The 20,000-nt window shown below is 33.8% G+C and overlaps 1 protein-coding gene across 4 annotated transcripts in view; it reads left to right on the top strand.

The window, feature by feature from the left end:
* LOC106884476 (dopamine receptor 1) overlaps positions 1–20,000 on the top strand; it is a 189,313-nt gene that overhangs the window by 128,542 nt on the left and 40,771 nt on the right. For all 4 annotated transcript variants that reach the window (XM_014935878.3, XM_014935880.3, XM_014935879.3 and 1 more), the window contains one exon: positions 10,038–10,082. The gene's annotated coding sequence lies outside the window, so the exon portion shown is untranslated. The remainder of the gene's footprint in view (positions 1–10,037; positions 10,083–20,000) is intronic.

The raw sequence follows: 20,000 nt of genomic DNA on the forward strand, positions 1-20,000 counted from the left end.
ATGAAGACGCCTGGCTAAGTGGTTATGGTATTCGTCTCACGATCGTCAGGTCATGAGTTCAATTCCCAGCAGCGCGTTGTGTTCTTCAGCAAGACACTTTATTCCCCATTGCCCCAGTCCACTCAGCTGGCAAATACGCGTTATACCTGTATTTCAACGGGGCCAGCCTTGTCACATCTTGTGTCACTCTGAATCTGCATGAGAACTACGTTAAGCTATGCGTGTCTATGGAATACTCAGCCACTTGCATTTTAACTTCACGTGCAGGCTGTTCCATTAGGTCGGATCAACTGGAACCCTCGTCGTCGTAAGCTACGGAGTGCCAGTTATCTTTTGTCTATCCATCTGTCTGTCTGTCGCTTAATTGACTTGTCTACCTAACTCCCTATATATCTATCTATCCATCTATCTACCCATCACTATCTCATTGTCTACGTCACTCTCTCTCTCTCCCTCTGTCCATCTCTATCTATCTGTCTCTATCTATATGCATCAATCTGATATCTATCTAATAGAAATCTTAGATTTTCAGTTTATAAATCACCAACAAATGCAAACACAACCAGATACATCCTAAACCTACAAACAATATAATTCATCATGATTGCTCGGAGAAAATAGAACAAAAAACAGCTCTGAGAATTCCTTGCTATATTTTTACCAAAACATATTTCATTGCAACGAAATTCGTTTTCTGTTGTTATTGAGCGTACAACGCTCATCACACGACTGCAATCTGCAATCTGCAATCTCTTACGTGCGTTTTATCAAGTAGACTGTCATTCTCCCCTCTCACTCTAATGTAATGCATGCATGTATGTGTGAGTGTGTTTTATACAGCACACACATGCTGTTGTAAAATAAATACATGCATAGATAGATAGATAGATAGATAGTTAGTTGTGTACACAGATAAACGTGTGTGTGTGTGTGTATATATATATATATATATATATATATATATATATATATATAAGTGTGTATGTATGTATGCGTGTATTGTATGAATTGCGTCTGCGACCCTCACTTTGCCGTAATCTTTTACGCTGATGCATTTCCAATATTTTTACAATGTTTCACAACATTTTTTTGTTTTTTTTTTCTTCTATTTTGTATTCTTAAGCCACGTGGTAGTCCTTCCTCTCGTTGTTACCGATCCTTGCGATAATGTTGTTTCTCTATTTTCTTTTTCTCTGTCTTTCTTTTCCTCGGCTACAGTCTTCTCCTTGCCATACTTTACCTCCTTCTCCTTCTTCTTCTCTTCCTCCCTCCCCATCGGTCCCACCATGGCTATAATTATTTTCCCATATGAGATCATGGTGGAATGAGTTTTGTGGAACATTCACCAGTAAATTAGTTTATGCAGACTTGAGTTTCTGCCGTACTAGTCTAGCAGAAAGATATACTGCATACGATGAAGACTACGCCGATGACGATGATGGGGGAGACGAGGAGGCGGAAGAGGAGAATGATCATTACGATGAAGCTGATGGGGTTGATGAAGAGAAAAACGAACAAATAACTATAGACAAGTGTGCGTGTGTATATATATATATATATATATATATATAGAGAGAGAGAGAGAGAGAGAGAGAGAGATATATATAAATGAGCATATATATATATATATATATATATACGTATATTTACATGTACATATATACATATATGTATGAATATACCTATATATATATATATATATATATATATATATATATATACATATATATATATGGTTTGTAATGAATAAATGAATAAATAAATAAAATGCCATATTAGACTATTTCCATTGATATGAGAAATACTGTGGATGTTTAAGTGTTCAGAATTCATTTTGTGAAAATGATTAAACCACGAAAGAAGTGCACTAAACATGTCTCCAAGTGTTTTTATAGGTTGCCTGTTAAGCAGCGCGTTGCAAATGTTATTATCTAATTTATTCATGTTTACTCTGATTTATTATACTTTAACTGTGCTCCACGTTGGATTACACCGGTTTATTCCAGTTTGGACCAGTTTGTAATAGTTAGCTACAATATTTGGGTTTGTTAATGTATAAACTCCAGGTGAGTCGGACATTTCGATATGTTTTTTTATCAATCACGCTGAAATCTAAGGCGACGAAATAGGAGGATCGTTAGTGTGTGAAGTTAATTTCTTTGTTGATATTTTGTTGTAGTTCTCTGCATTCTACGTTCGAATCCCGCCGAGGTCCATTTTCCATTTCATTTTTTTTTTTTTTTTTTGGAACAAACGAATGAATGTCGTAAGTGATGAAGAGGCAGAATTCGTGAAGCGTTGGGCGGGATTCCTTTCGGTATCTCTTCTAGTCCAGTGTGTTCTATGTCCAAAATCCCACCATTGTAGGGGAGTAACATCTGCCAGGCTGAATAAGAAACGGCAAAACAAAAAGCAAATGAACTCAGAAGAATTTAGATCCTAATCGATTAGGAATAACCTAAGGTGATCGATAGATGACAATGAAAGTGACGATGACGACGACGACGAAGACGATGGTGACGGCAGTGATGATGACGACGATGGAGACGATGACGATGTTGAAGACGGAGATGACGGTTTATGATGGTGAAGACGATGACGGAGAAGGATGAGATCGATGATGATGATGATGATGATGACGACGACGAGGATGATGATGATGGTGATGATGATGATAACGACGATGATGTAAAAGAAAGAAAAGACGCAATGAACGGTGTATTCTTGGGCATACAAAAGGTGGGAAGGTCACAGTTGGAATGTCAGCGATCATTGCAACTACAGAACACCGGTAATATAACATACTAAGACAATACAGTGCAGCTTAGCATACCTTATGTAAAGGAATTGGAAGAGAGTGAGAGGGAGAGAGAGAGAGAGAGAGAGAGAGAGAGAGAGAGAGAGAGAGAGAGAGAAGGGAGAGAAAGACAAAGGCATGAAGAGAGAGTAAGATGAATATGAAAGAAAAGAGAGAGAAATAAAGAAATATATTTCAATGTATTTTATAGAAAATGATGTTTGAAAATGTCAGCAGTAAAATATATACATACATATATATATATATATATATATATATATATATATATATATATATATATATATATATATATATATATATATATATATATATATATATATATATATATATATATATATATATATATATATAATACAAAGAATATATATACATGTATACACACATATATGTACATACTTACATCTACATGTGTATATACATGCATATCAGGGTACAGGACGTTAGAACAATAAACTACAGACAACGGAACGAACACATAGGAAAACGGAAAGCCACTTGGAATATCCCTTCATCAGCTGTCTCTATTCTATCTAGACGTTTCGAAGACAAGACAGAACGTACTCTAGAATAGTCTCTTCCTGAGTAGTGGATCAACCCACTACACAGAGGATTCCAAGGTGGCAAACACAAACCAAGACAGGAAAAAATGGACAGTGAAAACAACATTCAAAAGCCGTACGGCCATTACACACAAGCTTAGTATCAACACAGATTAAGGCACACACAGATATGCATACTCACAGCAACACACATGCGCATGCGTGTGTGTGTGTGTGTGTGTTTATCATATCAAAAGATCAGAGTCGACTCGAGATTTACCCAGCGGCTCATTATAACTTTTCACAGGTCAAACCTTGCTATCTTCATTAAAATAAGAATGACATATTGGAGAATATCGTCGTACTCCTCTCACAAGTTAGGGTGGTCATTATGTGGAATGCTTGAGATCATCACAGGTCCGTTCAATCAGGCCTGACCTAGGGTTAAGCAGCAACGGCCACATACTTATATGCGCCTATGCACGAGTACACATTTATGTGTGGAGGTGGGGTGCATGGCTTAGTGGTTAGTGTGTTGGACTCATGATCGTAAGATTGTGGTTTCAATCCCTGGACTGAGTGACGGGTTGTATTCGTGAGCAAAACACTACATTTCACGTTGCTCCTGTCCACTCAGCTGGCAAAAAGAGTCATCCTGCGATTTATCAGCGTCCTATCCAGAGCAGGGGGATATATGCGCACACGCATACATTCATATATATTATGCACACATGTACATATACGTGTGTGTGTGTGTGTTTGTGTGTTGCAAAGACCAAGAGCTTTATGGCATTGTATATAATTCAGAAGATACAGCTGAATAGCTGTTGCTTAAAAATGTTAAATTTAAGTTCAAATTACGTAAGTTATGTCAATGTTTTATGTTTCCGAGATTCTCAAGTAATCCAAGAATTAAATGGAAATGTTCTTAAAGTTTAAACGTACTGGAATAATACAAGATTTAACTAGAAATAATCTCGTAGATATCTATACAGAGAGATTAGGATATCAAAACCGCTGGATTTTGCTCGTTAAGAATATAAGACCTTTTTCAAAATTATATTTCATCCAGAGATAGAGATAACAAGCGATATACAACCATAGCGATTTTAAGAGCATTAGTCGCTTTCGTTAATGCTGTGCGGGTAGAAAGGATGTATATGCAGGCAGAAATATATATATATATATATATATATATATATATATATATATATATATATATATATATATATATATATATATATTTATGTGTGTGTGTGTGTGTCTGTGTGTGTGTGTGTGTATTCTCATCCAAATAGGAAACAAGTACCAACACTTCCATATGGCAATCTTAAACAATTGTGAAGATCTCTTCACGTGAAACCATTGGTTATCTTGTGAACCCACAAATAAAGTACGTGCGCGCGCATATATATTATTGGCATACATAAATATATACAAATATAAATAATATGGAGGTAAACTGTTACAGTAAACTGAAGGATCACACTATACATTTTAGTACAATATATATTTATTGACTTTTAGAATGAAAAAGTTGACAGTGAATTCGAAGTGTCAGTTTCCTCGTGATCTTTAGAGCGTGATGGCGGAAAGCAAACCAAAACTTCGAAGTCGACCTTTCTTCTTTGTCAAATTTAATTGTATGTAGCCGTATATGTATAAACATATATGTGTCTCCTATGAAAAGATCTGGCTTCTGTTTCTAGTAAATCAAGTGACCACCTATATGGTATCTAGTTATCTCATGCAAATACGAAGAGACTTACAGACAAACGGTTGTAGGTAGAGAAAGAGAAAGAAGGCGAAGGAGAGAGGTGTATGAAGCGGTAGAATGTAGAGACATTGTTTGCAAACCAAACAACAATTGTAATTACGATATCTTCATAAGCTTGTAACACAGAGGAAAGGTATTAAAATATGTTACGTCACGTGGCTTTTATCTACCAGTGTTTTTTTTTTTTGTTATCTTAAAAATCTAATGTTTACATAATTAAACCATTAATTGATAATTAAAGCTAGTACGATCAAAGAACACATTTAGAAACAAATATTTCTGAAATGTGCATGACCAGAAACGTAATTACCGTGTATATATATGTACATATATATATATATATATATATATATATATATATATATATATATACATATATATATATATATATATATATATATATATATATATATATATATATATATATATATATATATATATATATATATATATATATATATATATATATATATGTACATATACATATATATATACATATATATAAATATATATATATGTATGTGTGTATATATATATATATATATATATATATATATATATATATATATATATATATATATATATATATACATATATATATATATATTTCTATACATAGACATGTATCTTTATATATATAAACATTTATATATATATATATATATATATATATATATATATATATATATATATATATATATATATATATATATATATATATACATATAATATATGTGTGTATGTATATAGAGAGAGGCAGAGGAGGAGTGAGCGAGAGAGAGAAAGTTGGGAGGTGAAAGAGGGAGAAAGAAGAAAAAGTAACATTGATTATTTTTGATTTGAAATTTTTATTCCACTTAAAAAAAATAAAGAGGGTTTCTACATTAAATTTCCAACTAAATTTTATCATGGTGCATATTTATTCTGTCGTTTGTTAATTTATGTAAACGAGTGCATTTATTTTAGGAGAAATGAATTTATTAAGTTACCAGCTGGGGCAGGAACAAACAAGAATCAATTAATTATATGGAAGGGTGTTTCTTAATGCTAGATGTTTGAAAAATGGAGCATTTCTATCATAAAATAACAGTAGAATACGGAAGTGACCATGTTATTTGATAGGATTGAGGTTCGGTCTAAAACCATGGCCAGGAAGGAATCAGTTGACGCTTCCACACTCACCAGTTCACTGTAAATCTTATCTTAAGTTGTTTCGTCCTGACCAACAAATCACTTTGACCCTTTCTGACAAATCCGTCACCTTCTTAAGTATCTCCACCCTAACTCCATCTTTCCACCTTCGTCCACTGCAACTGACGAGGTTAAAGCGGCTGTGAAGAAGTGTATACCACAATGTGTGTGTGTGTGTGTGTGTCATCACCGCTTAATAATCGGTGTTGGTGTGTTTACCTCTCCCGTAACTTAGCGGTTCAGCATAAGAGAGCAATAGACTAAAGACCAAGATTAAATAAATAAGTACTGGGGTCGATTCGATCAACTAAAAATTCTTCAAGGCGGTGCCCCAGCCTGGCCACAGTGTAATGTCTGAAACAAGTGCAAGAGAAAAAGCAAGAGTTGAATTCTACGATGGCGTAAATTCTACGCTTGAGAGGGAAACGATGTTATGAAACGTGTTTGGAGAGAACCAGCGAAAACGTTGTCCAACCGAGATTTATAACTTGAACGACCTTCGTCAGTGAATAAAAAAATTAGACTTACTTTCGGATTACTTTCCATAACAAAATAACCTTCGTACATTTATGCATACGAACATATGTATTTATAAATAATATACACACACAGACAGATATATATTTGTATACACGCAAAAAGTACTTATGAATATACGTTTATATGTGTATCTTTCAATGAATGTATGCCCATCTTTGTGTGTCTGTCTGTCTCTTCTGTCTGTCTGTCTGTACGCATGTTCGTGTGTGTGTGTGTGTGTGTGTGTGTGTGTGTGTGTGTGTGTGTGTGTGTGTGTGTGTACTTTCTCTTCTTTCAGTTACTCTACAAAGACATCAACATGCGATGTTCTCATATATCAAAGAATACCATTAAACATAATGCTGTTTTTTTTTTTTCCATATACACATTTCACAATATTAAAAGAATATATGAGAATTTCTTGTTTCTGATCGCTCTAGCGATGTCAGTCAGCCAGCGATCGGTATTGATGCCAGTACATATCTCTCTACCGTTCCTTTTGATATTGGTATCGCTTCTGCTTTTTGTTTTCTGCCTATTCTTAACCAATACATATTTAGACATCACTAGAGTACATTCAGATATTCTTTGAATATTTCCACACACATATAACTATGAATATATAGTCATCTCTATATACGCACCCACAAATATGTATGCATTTAATATATAAAGTATATAGTACAGAAGTATATATATGTGTCATTATAACACGTGTGTGTACATATATATATGTATGTGTATATGTATCTGTGTATACATATATATACATATATATATGTATGTATATGTATATATATATACATATATATATATATACATATATATATACGTATATATACATATATATATACATATATATATATATACATATATATATATATACATATATATATATACGTATATATACATATATATATACATATATATACATATATATATGTACATGTCTATGTGTATATATAGACATATACATCTCTATATATACATAGATAAGTATATTTACATAAATATGTATATATATGTATGTATTAAATATATGTGTTTTTATGTATATATATATATATATATATATATATATATATATATATATATATATATATATATATATATATACTTACATACATACATATGTAGATACACATAGTGAAAGTAGTGGTTTTCTGATTGCAGCCCTCCCATGAAATCCGGTTTTGTGCAGTTCCCAGCGAACAGTTTTTATGGAAACTGGGTTCTCGAGGTGTTCATTAAGCTCTGCAGCAATTTTGGAAGCTGTACTTTTGTGATTCTTTCTAACAATTCACGTAAGAGTCCAACGTCCCTATCTGAATGTTTTGGTTTTTTTCCGGAGTTTTGTTTCGACGAGGAGGTTTTTATCTCTTTCTCAAAGGCTGTCATTACTTTCAAGACAGTACTTCTTGATACACCAAACATTTCAGATATTTTCGTTACGCTAGCGCTTGCTGTACGAGCACCAACATTTTGATCTCTTTGAAAATCCGATAGATGTGTCATTTTAATGAATTTTAATTACCTTTTTCTGATGATATTTGAACACAAACTGCAATTTTAGCAAGACATATCAAGCAAAACTAATAATAAATCAAAAAACATAAAAAAAGACAAGCTTTTGGTGGTTTTATAGATATCTCAAAATTATGATGTTATGACGCTAGGTGTTTCCATTATTTTGTCCAACCCCCCTGTACATATATAAACAATCTTCTTTCAGTTTCCATCTACCAAATCATCTCACCAGGTTTTGATCGGCCTGGGGCTAGAGTAGATCGAAGCGTCTGTATTTTTATTCTATCTTCTTACAACCATTGTCTAGTTTTGGTCTTTAAAAAAGAAGCGACAGCAAATAATCTCCTGATTATGTTAGAAATTGCAAGAAATCCGTCTAATATTGCGTTTCTTCTGAAATCTAAACAAGAAATATATGGTGGACACAGAAAACGTGTGTAAACAGCAGCAGACAGCCGTAAATATAATTGTATATGGACATCGTTAATGCCCAAACTAAACTGTTTACTCAACTAAACTGACAAAACAAAACTAACTTGTCGACATGTTGCTTTCTATGGGAGATAATCCAATCATATTATGGCTCAGCAACTTTCCGAATCACGTGATAACTAACCTGATCAACTCACAGGATAATCGAACCGATCAGTTTATCAGTTTGTCAATCAATTTGGCATTTGTTTGTTTGTTGTTGTTGATTTTTTTCTTCTTTCTCTTCTTGTTAATGATGTTCTTATCGTTATTATTATTATTCATTTCTGTGTCGCCGTTTGTCATCGGCGCCGTTGTTGCTGCTATTGTTTTCCTTCTTTTGTTGTTTGTTGTAGTTGTTGCCGTCGTCACCGTCGTCGTTGGTAACAAACGATCGATTCTCAATAAATTACATTATTCACACAGACATTCTTTACATGTCCGTCACGCTTAACAACAACAACAAAAATTATTTTGTATCGGCTAACGATTAGCAGCTTATGAAATATGGGGACTAAATTGTGATGGTGATGAGGAGGAGGATGAGGATGATGATGATAACGACGATGATTAATTATTTAAAGTCGCCAAAAACAGATGAAATTGTCCCAGAGCTAGGCAGAAACTTAGTGAAAAAAGAAAACTCATAATAAATTCCCACCCAGCTCGAAAGACAAAAAACGACCTACCCTGACAACTTCCTTTTTGTTCTTTTTTCTTTCAATTAACTGAGCCAAAAGCTCGAGTCCTTGCTTTCTGGAAGCAACAGACCAACTAGCGATGCACAAGCCGAAGTAAACAAGCTACTTACCACACAGCCACTCCTATATGTATGTATGTATATATATATATATATATATATATATATATATATATATATATATATATATATATACATACATGTATACATATACATATATATATATATATATATATATATATATAAAGTTATATGCATGTGGGAATTTATAGGTGAGTGTGTGTGCGTGTGCATGTGTGTGTGTACATATGTCTTCTTTTGCGTCGCGTACCATATCTACATTCACAAATGCATTCACACACACTCAAACAGACACAGACACACAGACACACGTGCGCGGACAAATGGCTAAGACAGAAGCTTGCACACAACGCCTACAAATCCAATTTACTAAGATTATTTGTATAATTATTTTATTCTTTTTTTATTTTTCAGGGGAATTTATTCTTGTACAAGAAGTTTACCATTCTTTGAATAAACGTAAGTAGAAATTTAGAACATTTATGAATATTTTGTAGGAAAAAAAAACGTGAAACCTCGTCCGTATTTGATATAAACTCCTATATAGTTTCTTATACACCCACCATATCGTTATGCGCCCTTATATTGTAATACAGCCTCATTTTGTTATACACCCTCATACCACAATTTTGACTGAACCCTTGGCCTCATTTCTGAGTGAACCGCCTGCCCCAGCGCCACACACTTATTTTACAAAAACATGGAAATAAATCGTGGGTAATATCCTGCGTTAAGAAATGAAGGAAGTGAATACAAAACAGCATAATGGAGTTTGTATTTGACAAAAAAAAGCATAATTTTCTATAGAAAAGAAAAACAACCCCACTGATAGTGCACGGACTATTTTTATCACTTTCCAGGGGACCCTGGAGCCGATTACGATACAGAATACCTATCACAACACCTCAGGAAATAGATACTTATAACTTTGTTTTTCACGTATTTCATTTCTATAGTTTATATCTAAAGATAATTCGTCACTCACTTAGCGCTAACAGCCTTGGTTATTCTTATAATGTACAACATAGTGAGATGTACCAAATCGTACGATGTCTGCAACCGTAAATTAAATTATGAATTCAGGACTAAAAATGATGGTGTATTGGGTACTATAAAAAGAGTATCTGACATTATATAAGGGCATCAAACACTACGTGTATACTTTATAAATATGAATTTAGGACAGTACTGAAGGAGGTCAAGAAACGTTCGTGGTCCGTCGGCTTCTTGTTAACTCTTACTTGTCATTAGAGATGATTGAAATATTAAATGCAATGTTAGAACTGTTTTATTTCACTTCAAGTTTTGAAATGTCCGTCGTAAAGTTATGAAAGAGAGAAACTCACGTTCCTACCTCCTTTACAAACGTTCACTGTTCGCCATTCTCTGCAAAAGCATTGTTACGGAGATGAAAAGTATAATTAGGATACTGATATCCTAGACACTATATATCAACTGTGAAATTATGCCACTGTTACAGTGATGGGCGGAAATTGCTTAATAGACAACATAAGCCAAGTGGAAAACGAACGCAAGTACACACGCATACACACACATATTGACATAGATATACACATACACATACATGGCTACATATAACCACGTTCACATCGCCCTGCGGCTGTGCTCTTATTCAGATTTCATATCATCAATCGTTTTAAAGTCAGTCAAACACAAAATTCCTCTTTTATTCAAAGTCAGAATTTCAAAGAAGTTTTACAAAAAAAGAAAAAAGATTTAAAAAATATAAACAATTACGAAATAAATGTGAAAAGAAAAGAAAAAGAAACAGAAGAAGAAAAAAATAATTTCTTTCATCGATTAAAAAAATCAGTGATTTTAAATGAATATCGATCTAGCAAATAATGTTGCGACATTTTACAATGTTTTGTGGCAAGAATTTTATTGTAAAAAGATTGTAGGTTTGGCAGAGTTAAGAGATGACTAAAATATTGTTTTTGTGGCAATTTTTAAGGCGAAAAGAAAAAACTGAGATTCTTGGAGCCGTTCAAGATTATGTACACGTGTGTGCGTGTGTGTGTGTGTGTGTGTCTGTCTGTCTGTCTGTGTTGTGTTTTGCTGTAATGTAAAATTATTGAGATGCACTTGCATAGCAAGTGACCTGATCTGTGATCATGTGCTGGAACGAAAACAGTTGCAGTGTGGAAGGTCTTTATAAGCTATTTAAAACACACAAAATCCGTTAGATTCACTTCAATATTAAATTTAATTTGCCAAAATATTTTCGCTGCTTTGGGACCACAAAATTCCGTGCTGCATTTGTCAGTGAACAGGTCGCGGTCTCAAAGCGATGAAAATATTTTGGCAAATTAAATTTAAATGTTGAAGTGAATCTAACGGATTTTGTGTGTTTAAGACTTAATCAGAGTAACAAAGGACGTGACTCTGATATTTTGAGAGTCTCGACGATTTGTGGGTGGAAAGGATAAAATAAATTCTCCGACCAGCCACATGGCTCAAATGATTTCAACAGACTGGGGCACTGCGAAAGGGATCTAACGACCAGCTCCTAGTGTGAAACGGTGTGACGTATAAAATTTACACTCATCAGAATTATAAAGTTTCTTCGGCAGGTTCCTTACAGTTTCCGTCAACAAAATTCCACTCCCGTAGCTTTTGTCAGTCTGAGACCACAACATACGTGCCAACATACGTGTGCTGGAGGATCGATCCTGAAGTTGCATAGTTGCATGAGAAACTTCTGAAGCACACATACATGCCTGCACCTAAAATTAAATAGAGTTCAGCTGAGTATCGAATCTGTTTCAAGACTGAGTTAGACGAATGTAAAATAATTGTTAGTATTAAGAATTCTTAACTTTGGTACGCGAAGACAAATCTGTTTTCTCCTGAATCGACCCAGCAGTCGATTTCCTTGTTTGTAAAGTAAATGTATTATTTTCCACTTCAAAAATTTATCATTACACAATTGTGAAACTTTGAAAAAGAAATGAGAAAAAAATTCCGTATCACGAATAAAGATGACTTACTGAAATTTATAATTTACTATTTTGTTTATGTATGCGGTATTTCTGGTTGAGATATTTCACTGAAATGTTACGCAAATTTAGTGAACAAATTTACTGTCAAACAAATTTCCCTCTGACATTCATCGCCAGTTACAAACAAAACTAACATACGCAAACATATTTTCAAATGTGATAGCTTTTATGTGGTTGCATGAGATGCTAAAAGTAACAACTAAGTTTCTTTCAAATTGACCTAAAAAGCACATCACAGTGGGGAAAATAGAATCTTAATCGGGAATGTTGTTGATGGAAAAGTCATTTAAGTAAATGTAAATATTTAACAACGTAAATAATTAGTCTGAAGTATAATGAAACAAAATATATTTAAAATAAAGATTTTTAATTAAACAACATTAAAAGATTATTTATTAAGCCTTCACTAAGACAGCATAAATTTGTATATTTTATCCAATTAAAAAGCTTCTAAACATGTTTTTTTTACGATTAAATTAGAAATAAACTTAATAAGTTTCTAATTCTTTCAAATGCTGTTTGGATTTTAGCTAAATACATCTTATATTCAAGATAACCTTTTAAATAAAGAATTTAAATTTAAAACTTTATCATTTTCCGTTATCCAAGCCACGAGAATCTACTTTATGTTAGTAACATATTAAGTGTAAAATATAACAAAATATAATAAACGAAAACAGCTACAAACAATCAAAGAATTACGTGTAAAAATGTGGGAGTCTAATCAACACCCTGCTTATTCCTACTTTGTATTATCCACCCGATATAACAAACCGTCCATATTTTCAAATGGAAATCAGTTCTAACTCATGATGTTCCGCCATCGCGGCGCCACTAAATATTTCTGCATTAAAACCAATGTCTTCATTCCCCCAGCATCGTACGCTAACTAAACTAATTCTCCTCTCTCTCCTCAAAAGCAGCAAAGCTACCCACTACAACCCCTCCCTGCCCACCGGAGTCACGCCTCATTGCTTTCGTGCCCCTCTTGATTTCACAATCCATCAATAATCAAATGCAATTTGGAGGGGGAAATAAAAAAAGCAAAACGATTTACATTTGTTTCTGTCGGTTAATTTGTAGTTAATTTATAGTTTCCTCATTAATGAAATTAAAGGTTGATGGAGTGAATGGATTAAAATTACATGTTCACACGAACACACATACATATGTGCGTGTCTATATATATATATATATATATATATATATATATATATATATATATATATATATATATATATATATATATATATATATATATATATATATTCCTTTGCGTAGGGAGTATACTCATATTCGTGTGTATAGGTTTTATGTGTGTGTATTCATATGTCCGAAATTATATGCTTATGCATTCATGTGCGCGTGAATTAATGAGTGTAGATATTCATAAATGTAAATCTATGTGTTCAGAAATGTGTGCAATGATCCATTCATAGACATTCGTGTCTATATACTCAAGTATGTACATATTTCTATGTATGTGTTTTCCTATGTGTACGGATTCAAATGTGTGTATGCATGTATTTGTGTATGTATGTGTGTATATTCAGTCACACACGAACATACATGCACATACACATGGCAAGATTTAGCCGCACATCTTTACAATCACACACAGAAATGTTCAGCACACTCCACAATTTCTATTTCACTACCATTCAGAAAAATCTTTCAATAATAAACTATTCAAGAGATTTCCAGGATGTAGATGTAGATATTGTGATGTTCATTCCACTTCCTGTAGGTAAAATCGTATGATTTAAACCGATTGGGTAAAGCAAAAATTAACCATATTGCTGTGTTGAATCATTACACAACAGGTAGCGCATGGCGTCCTACAAAGTTCTATTTTCTCTTCAGCGCTATTCTACGCTTTATAAATAGTTATCACACGTAATTATTACTATACACCCTTACTACAGTCTTATGTTGGAAGTGATTTTTGAATATTAATGCTGATATATTATTGCTATATAAATACAGTTACTGAATAACTGCGGAAGTCTGAAAGTAATTCATTGTTCGGATGGCTACATCCAATTAGACTATCATTGAATGCAAACAAATACTAACGTATTATATTCCAATACGCCACAGAAACCAGTTCCTAAAATATGATACGCATTTCAAATAATACATACATACATATATACATGTGTGTGTGTATGTGTGTGTGTGTGTGTATAATCGGATGTTATGAAATAAAAAAAGTCACCTAAGCATTTAATTAAACAGGTATAAAGCGATTATTTTTACTTCGTGTTGAAAACTCTCTGCCTATCTATGTTTGTCTTGTATTTATATTAAATTGGTAACAGTGGAATATAAACAGACTAACTGAAAATTAATTGGAACATTTTGGTAAAATATAAAGTAGTTTGCTGAGAGTAAAAACTCTGAGAGTATAACATATGATGACCACGCATGCGTTAAATGAACTCAACATTACATTTCAATATAAGCATCACGGTTTAACTTGTGAAGTTATCCGAGTCCAGAAAAACACTTTTTATTGGGTCCATGGTTTGCCGTAAAACAAGATTTATACAGAATTGCGAGTGAGTGGTAAACAAATAGACCAAGAGAGGCCAAAGGGACGACGCTGTCATTCTCTCTCTCTCTCTCTCTCTCTCTCTCTCTCTCTATCTATCTATCTAACTATCGATCGATCTATCTACCTCTCTGTCTCTACTTCTCTCTCTCTCTTTCTCTCCTGTTTCTCTCCCTCCCCTCTTTCTCTCTCTCTCTCTCTCATTCTGTCTTTGTATACACTCACACACATAATTCTTAAGTTGTCTCCACAGATTAGGGACTTGAAGTAAACCTCGAGAGGAGAATCCACTTTGTACAAGTCACCAACGAATATTTTCCCCCCAAATAGCCATAGCAGTGATTGGCTATGCTAACCATAATGAAGAACCGGAAGCATGTTGTTTCCCAACCACATAGTTCCGGGATCGATCCCACTGCGTAGAACACCGATACACACACACACACACACACACATATATATATATATATATAATTTTATTTATTTATTTTTTTTATATAGTTTCAGCTTAGAGCTGCGGCCATGCTGATATATATTATATATATATATATATTTATATATTGTTGACGTTATAAGAATTTTATAAATATCCGAGAGAACGTGAAATAATTGCTTCTGTTTTTTATTTTTTTTTTTTATTTGAACTCTCGATTCACACAACAAAGTTATAAATAATAACAAATAAATATTAGTTTAAAAAACCCTGTTGAATAGAAAAAAAATCTCTACTTTTGTCATTCCTGCTATCGTCTCCTTACAGGCTGGGAAACCTTTAAAGCGCACACTGGCGTATCCTTTTTTTCTCTAGAGAAAACCATTAAAGACACATAAATCAATTTGTATCACTTACGCTTCTAATAGTGTTGAGAAAACTACGAACGACACTCAATCACATTCTCTCTGTCCCGTAAATGGTAGAGCTTGCGCTAATGTAAAAAGAGAGATTATCTTTTATAATTTTCCACAAAGTCCCAACATCATGAATTATGAGAGAAGGGCAACGTGGAATGGCGATAGTATAGCAGTGTTTAACTAATTGAGTGAATCTGGTTTTCATCGAGGTTTGGAACTGTGAAATGGAGGCACCTCTTCGTTTGATTCTTTGATTTGTTTCTGAACGATGATTGCATGAAACAAAAATCGATATTATTGATTGTTTGAGGGCTGTGATCTGGCAGAATCGTTAGCACACCGAGCCAAATGCTTGGCGGCATATCGCCCGTCTTTAATTTCTGAGTTCAAATTCCGTTGTGGTCCACTTTGCCTTTCATCCTTTCGGGGTCATTAAAATAAGTACCAGTTAAGCACTGGGGTCGGTGTAATTGACTTACCCCCTCCCTTGAAATTGCTGGCCTTGTGCCAAAATTTGAAACCTGTATTATTAATTATATGAGATCCTTAATGACCATCGATACACGAAATAATTTATTCTAATTTACTTCCTTATATTCCGGGTTCAAACTTCGTTAGTGACAGCTCTGAGCTTTATAACATTTCGATGGAGGTACTATTCCTCAAATCAATTCTTTTGACATTTTCCCGGTAAATTTTATCTTTCTATCAAGAGGAATCAATATTTTTGTTGTTGCCTGATCAAATTAGATTAGATATTCTTAATTAGTTGCAGACCTTTTGGCACCTTTACTTTGATTGGTATCTCACCTGATAGGAATTTTGTAGAAAACCAAAATAGCAACAAAAAGGGGAGAGAAAATAAGAGAATAAAAAGTAGGACGTTTTGATGATAAGAATTCGTGACCAGAAGAACAGAATGTCATCTTATTCTTGTTCAACATTCCGCTTGTGTGTTTCATTAACAAGTTGAGATGATAATCAATAGACTATACGTGTTCAATATATTTATTAAGTGTCTGTGAGGGTAGGCATGTGTGTATATATATTTGTGCGTGTGTGTGTGTGTGTGTGTGTGTGTGTGTGTGTGTGTGTGTGTGTGTGTGCGTGTGCGTGCGCTTAGCTATGCGCAACTTGTTATATATCTATTTATAATTGAATTTGACTGATTATCAAAGTGTGTGTAACTGATTGAAAATGTAGTGCATATGTATGAGTGTATATGTATGTGTGTATATGTATGTATGTGTGTACGTAATATAGGCCACGTAATGCACCAGCGTGTGTGGTTTTGCAGAAATGTGTATGTTAACGCTTGTTTCGAATATAGAGAAATTACTTCGTTACTAAAAACAAATATATGCATTCATATACTCACAAGCAGGTGTGTGTGGTGGAAGAGGCACGAGGGGGGGTAATGATCCGGGGAACTATTCAATACGAATATAAGATGAAAGTAGTTTATTTAAACCGATCAAATGATCTGCTATTCTGCATTTTCCACGGTGTGCAAGCGCTTCTTCAAACAAAGCAGACTGGGTCCATTTTGATTTTCTTTGCATCTATCGAATTAACTAAATATATGTCTGCAATAATGTGTGTGTGTGTGTGTGTGTGTGCGGTGTGTGTGTGTGCGTGTGTGTGTGTGCATAAATAAACATACATACACACACACACACACACATGCACATATACACATATATATATATATATACATGTATATATATATATATATGTGTGTGTGTGTGTGTGTGTGTGTGTGTGTGTGTGTGTGTGTGTGTGTGTGTGTGTGTATGTATATATATATATATATATATTCATATATATCTATATATGTATATATATAATATAATAAGTCACAATTATTCGGTTGCCATAATAAAACTCCGAGTTTCGGATGTTGGGGCGGAAACCTGCACTGGCATCTCTTCAGTTATCGAATTTCGATTGCCTCGATAACTGACGTTATAACTATGTGTTTAAATGTACACTGTATTTGTATAAGATTATATATATTTATATAAGGTCATTACAATACAAGAATGCCTCACGTTAAACTACCATAATAAACACGTTTTTACCGAACGCGAGGAAATGCAACTCTCAAAATTTAGATAGATAGATAGATAGATAGATAGATAGATAGATAGATAGATAGATAGATAGATAAGCGTGTGTGTGTGTGATATACATAATATAGATGTACACGTATATATGTTTGTGTTTATGTATATATTTGTGCGTATAGATGTATGTGTATATATGAGTGTCCGTATATGTATGTGAGCAGGTAAGGGTGTAAGCCACGTGATTCTACGTGCATGCGTATATACGATGCGACCATTGTAGTCTAGTTAATATTCCCATCACGAAACTATAATGTAATATCTCTAGATCAGACTGTATTATTAAATTGATGACGATATACGTGGGCGGTGAGGGACGACAGTACGTCCCTGCATAATTATTGTTCCACATTAAATCTATCAATTTCTGCCACTTTGCATCTGTGTGAGTTTGTGTGTGAAGTGAGTGTACATTTGTCTCCCTACGTTGACGTCATACGTCCAAAACTATGCACAAGCATACACACTGATGAATGACATATATACAATTTCTTAGACTATATACACACGTATTTACACATAACGTATAGAATTTCACACTCGTCTGTTTACATTTATTACTTATACTGCATCGATCATATATAATTTAGTATATACATACATTTACAAATACCCACATGCCGTGTATATGTGTGCGTATATAAACGCGTGTGTGTGTAGGTGTGGGTGTATCTTTGTGAGTGTGTGTATGTGTGTCTGTAGGTGCGTATTTGTTTGTGTTGCTTTTTAAAGTTTTTAGTTTTCTTCCAATTTGTTTCAGCCATTAAAGTAAAGATCATGCTGGAGCACTTAGATGTTGAATTTTCTCTGACTTTTTCTTTTGTTTTCTTTTTTGTCGATATTCAATATGTCGAAACTGCCAATGCGTTCCGTAGTGTACGTGGCACTTTTGTTCAGCAGACCAACCAGAGAGAGAGAGAGATACATATACACACACACACACACACACACACACACACACACACACACACACACACACACATATATATATATATATATATATATATATATATATACGTGTGGAGTGACTCTGTGTGTGTGTGTGTGTGTGTGTGTGTGTGTGTATTGGACGTGTCAAATGAAATTTTAGGTCATGTTTCACAAACGGTTTTGGAAACTGCCCTACAATGCCAGACTCTGTGAGATTTGAGGGGTTGAGATTTTGGTTAATGAAATTTTGCAGCTTGAAAAATAAGAGTAAAACTCAGGCAAATTCTGCTTCTTTCTTCATGTTCTTGGTATTTATTTCACACACACACACACACACACACACACACACACACGCGCACACACACATATTACAGCTAGTCTTCATTAAGGTAAACCTATCACTGTCCATAGCTATTTTGGAGAAAATATTCACTCGTGGCCTGTATTAGCCCGGCTTCTCCCTGCGAGGTGTATTTTAAAGTCCTTAGATCTTGATGTTTGTTCGTTATACGCCCAATGATTTCTCTGTAGCCGAATGTGCAACATTTTCCACATGACTAAACAACCACTCTAGAAATTAATGGACACCAATCTACTTTAATTGACTTACCATTCTCTGTGAAGTAATTCCTAACAATATTCCTGGTCTTTGATTAACACTTTCCATTTTTACTAAATGTAAGGTTTAGCCGAAACACGCTCAATTATATACGCATAGATAGATAGATAGATAGATAGATAGATAGATAGATAGATAGATAGATAGATAGATAGATAGATAGATAGATAGATAGATAGATATTCGTATACATATGTATACACACTTATATATATATATGCTACACGCACACATATATATATATATACATACATACAACGATATATATATGTG

This window comes from Octopus bimaculoides, chromosome 12 (genome assembly GCF_046866305.1).
Source record: "Octopus bimaculoides isolate indiv1 chromosome 12, ASM4686630v1, whole genome shotgun sequence".
Lineage (NCBI taxonomy): Eukaryota > Metazoa > Mollusca > Cephalopoda > Octopoda > Octopodidae > Octopus > Octopus bimaculoides.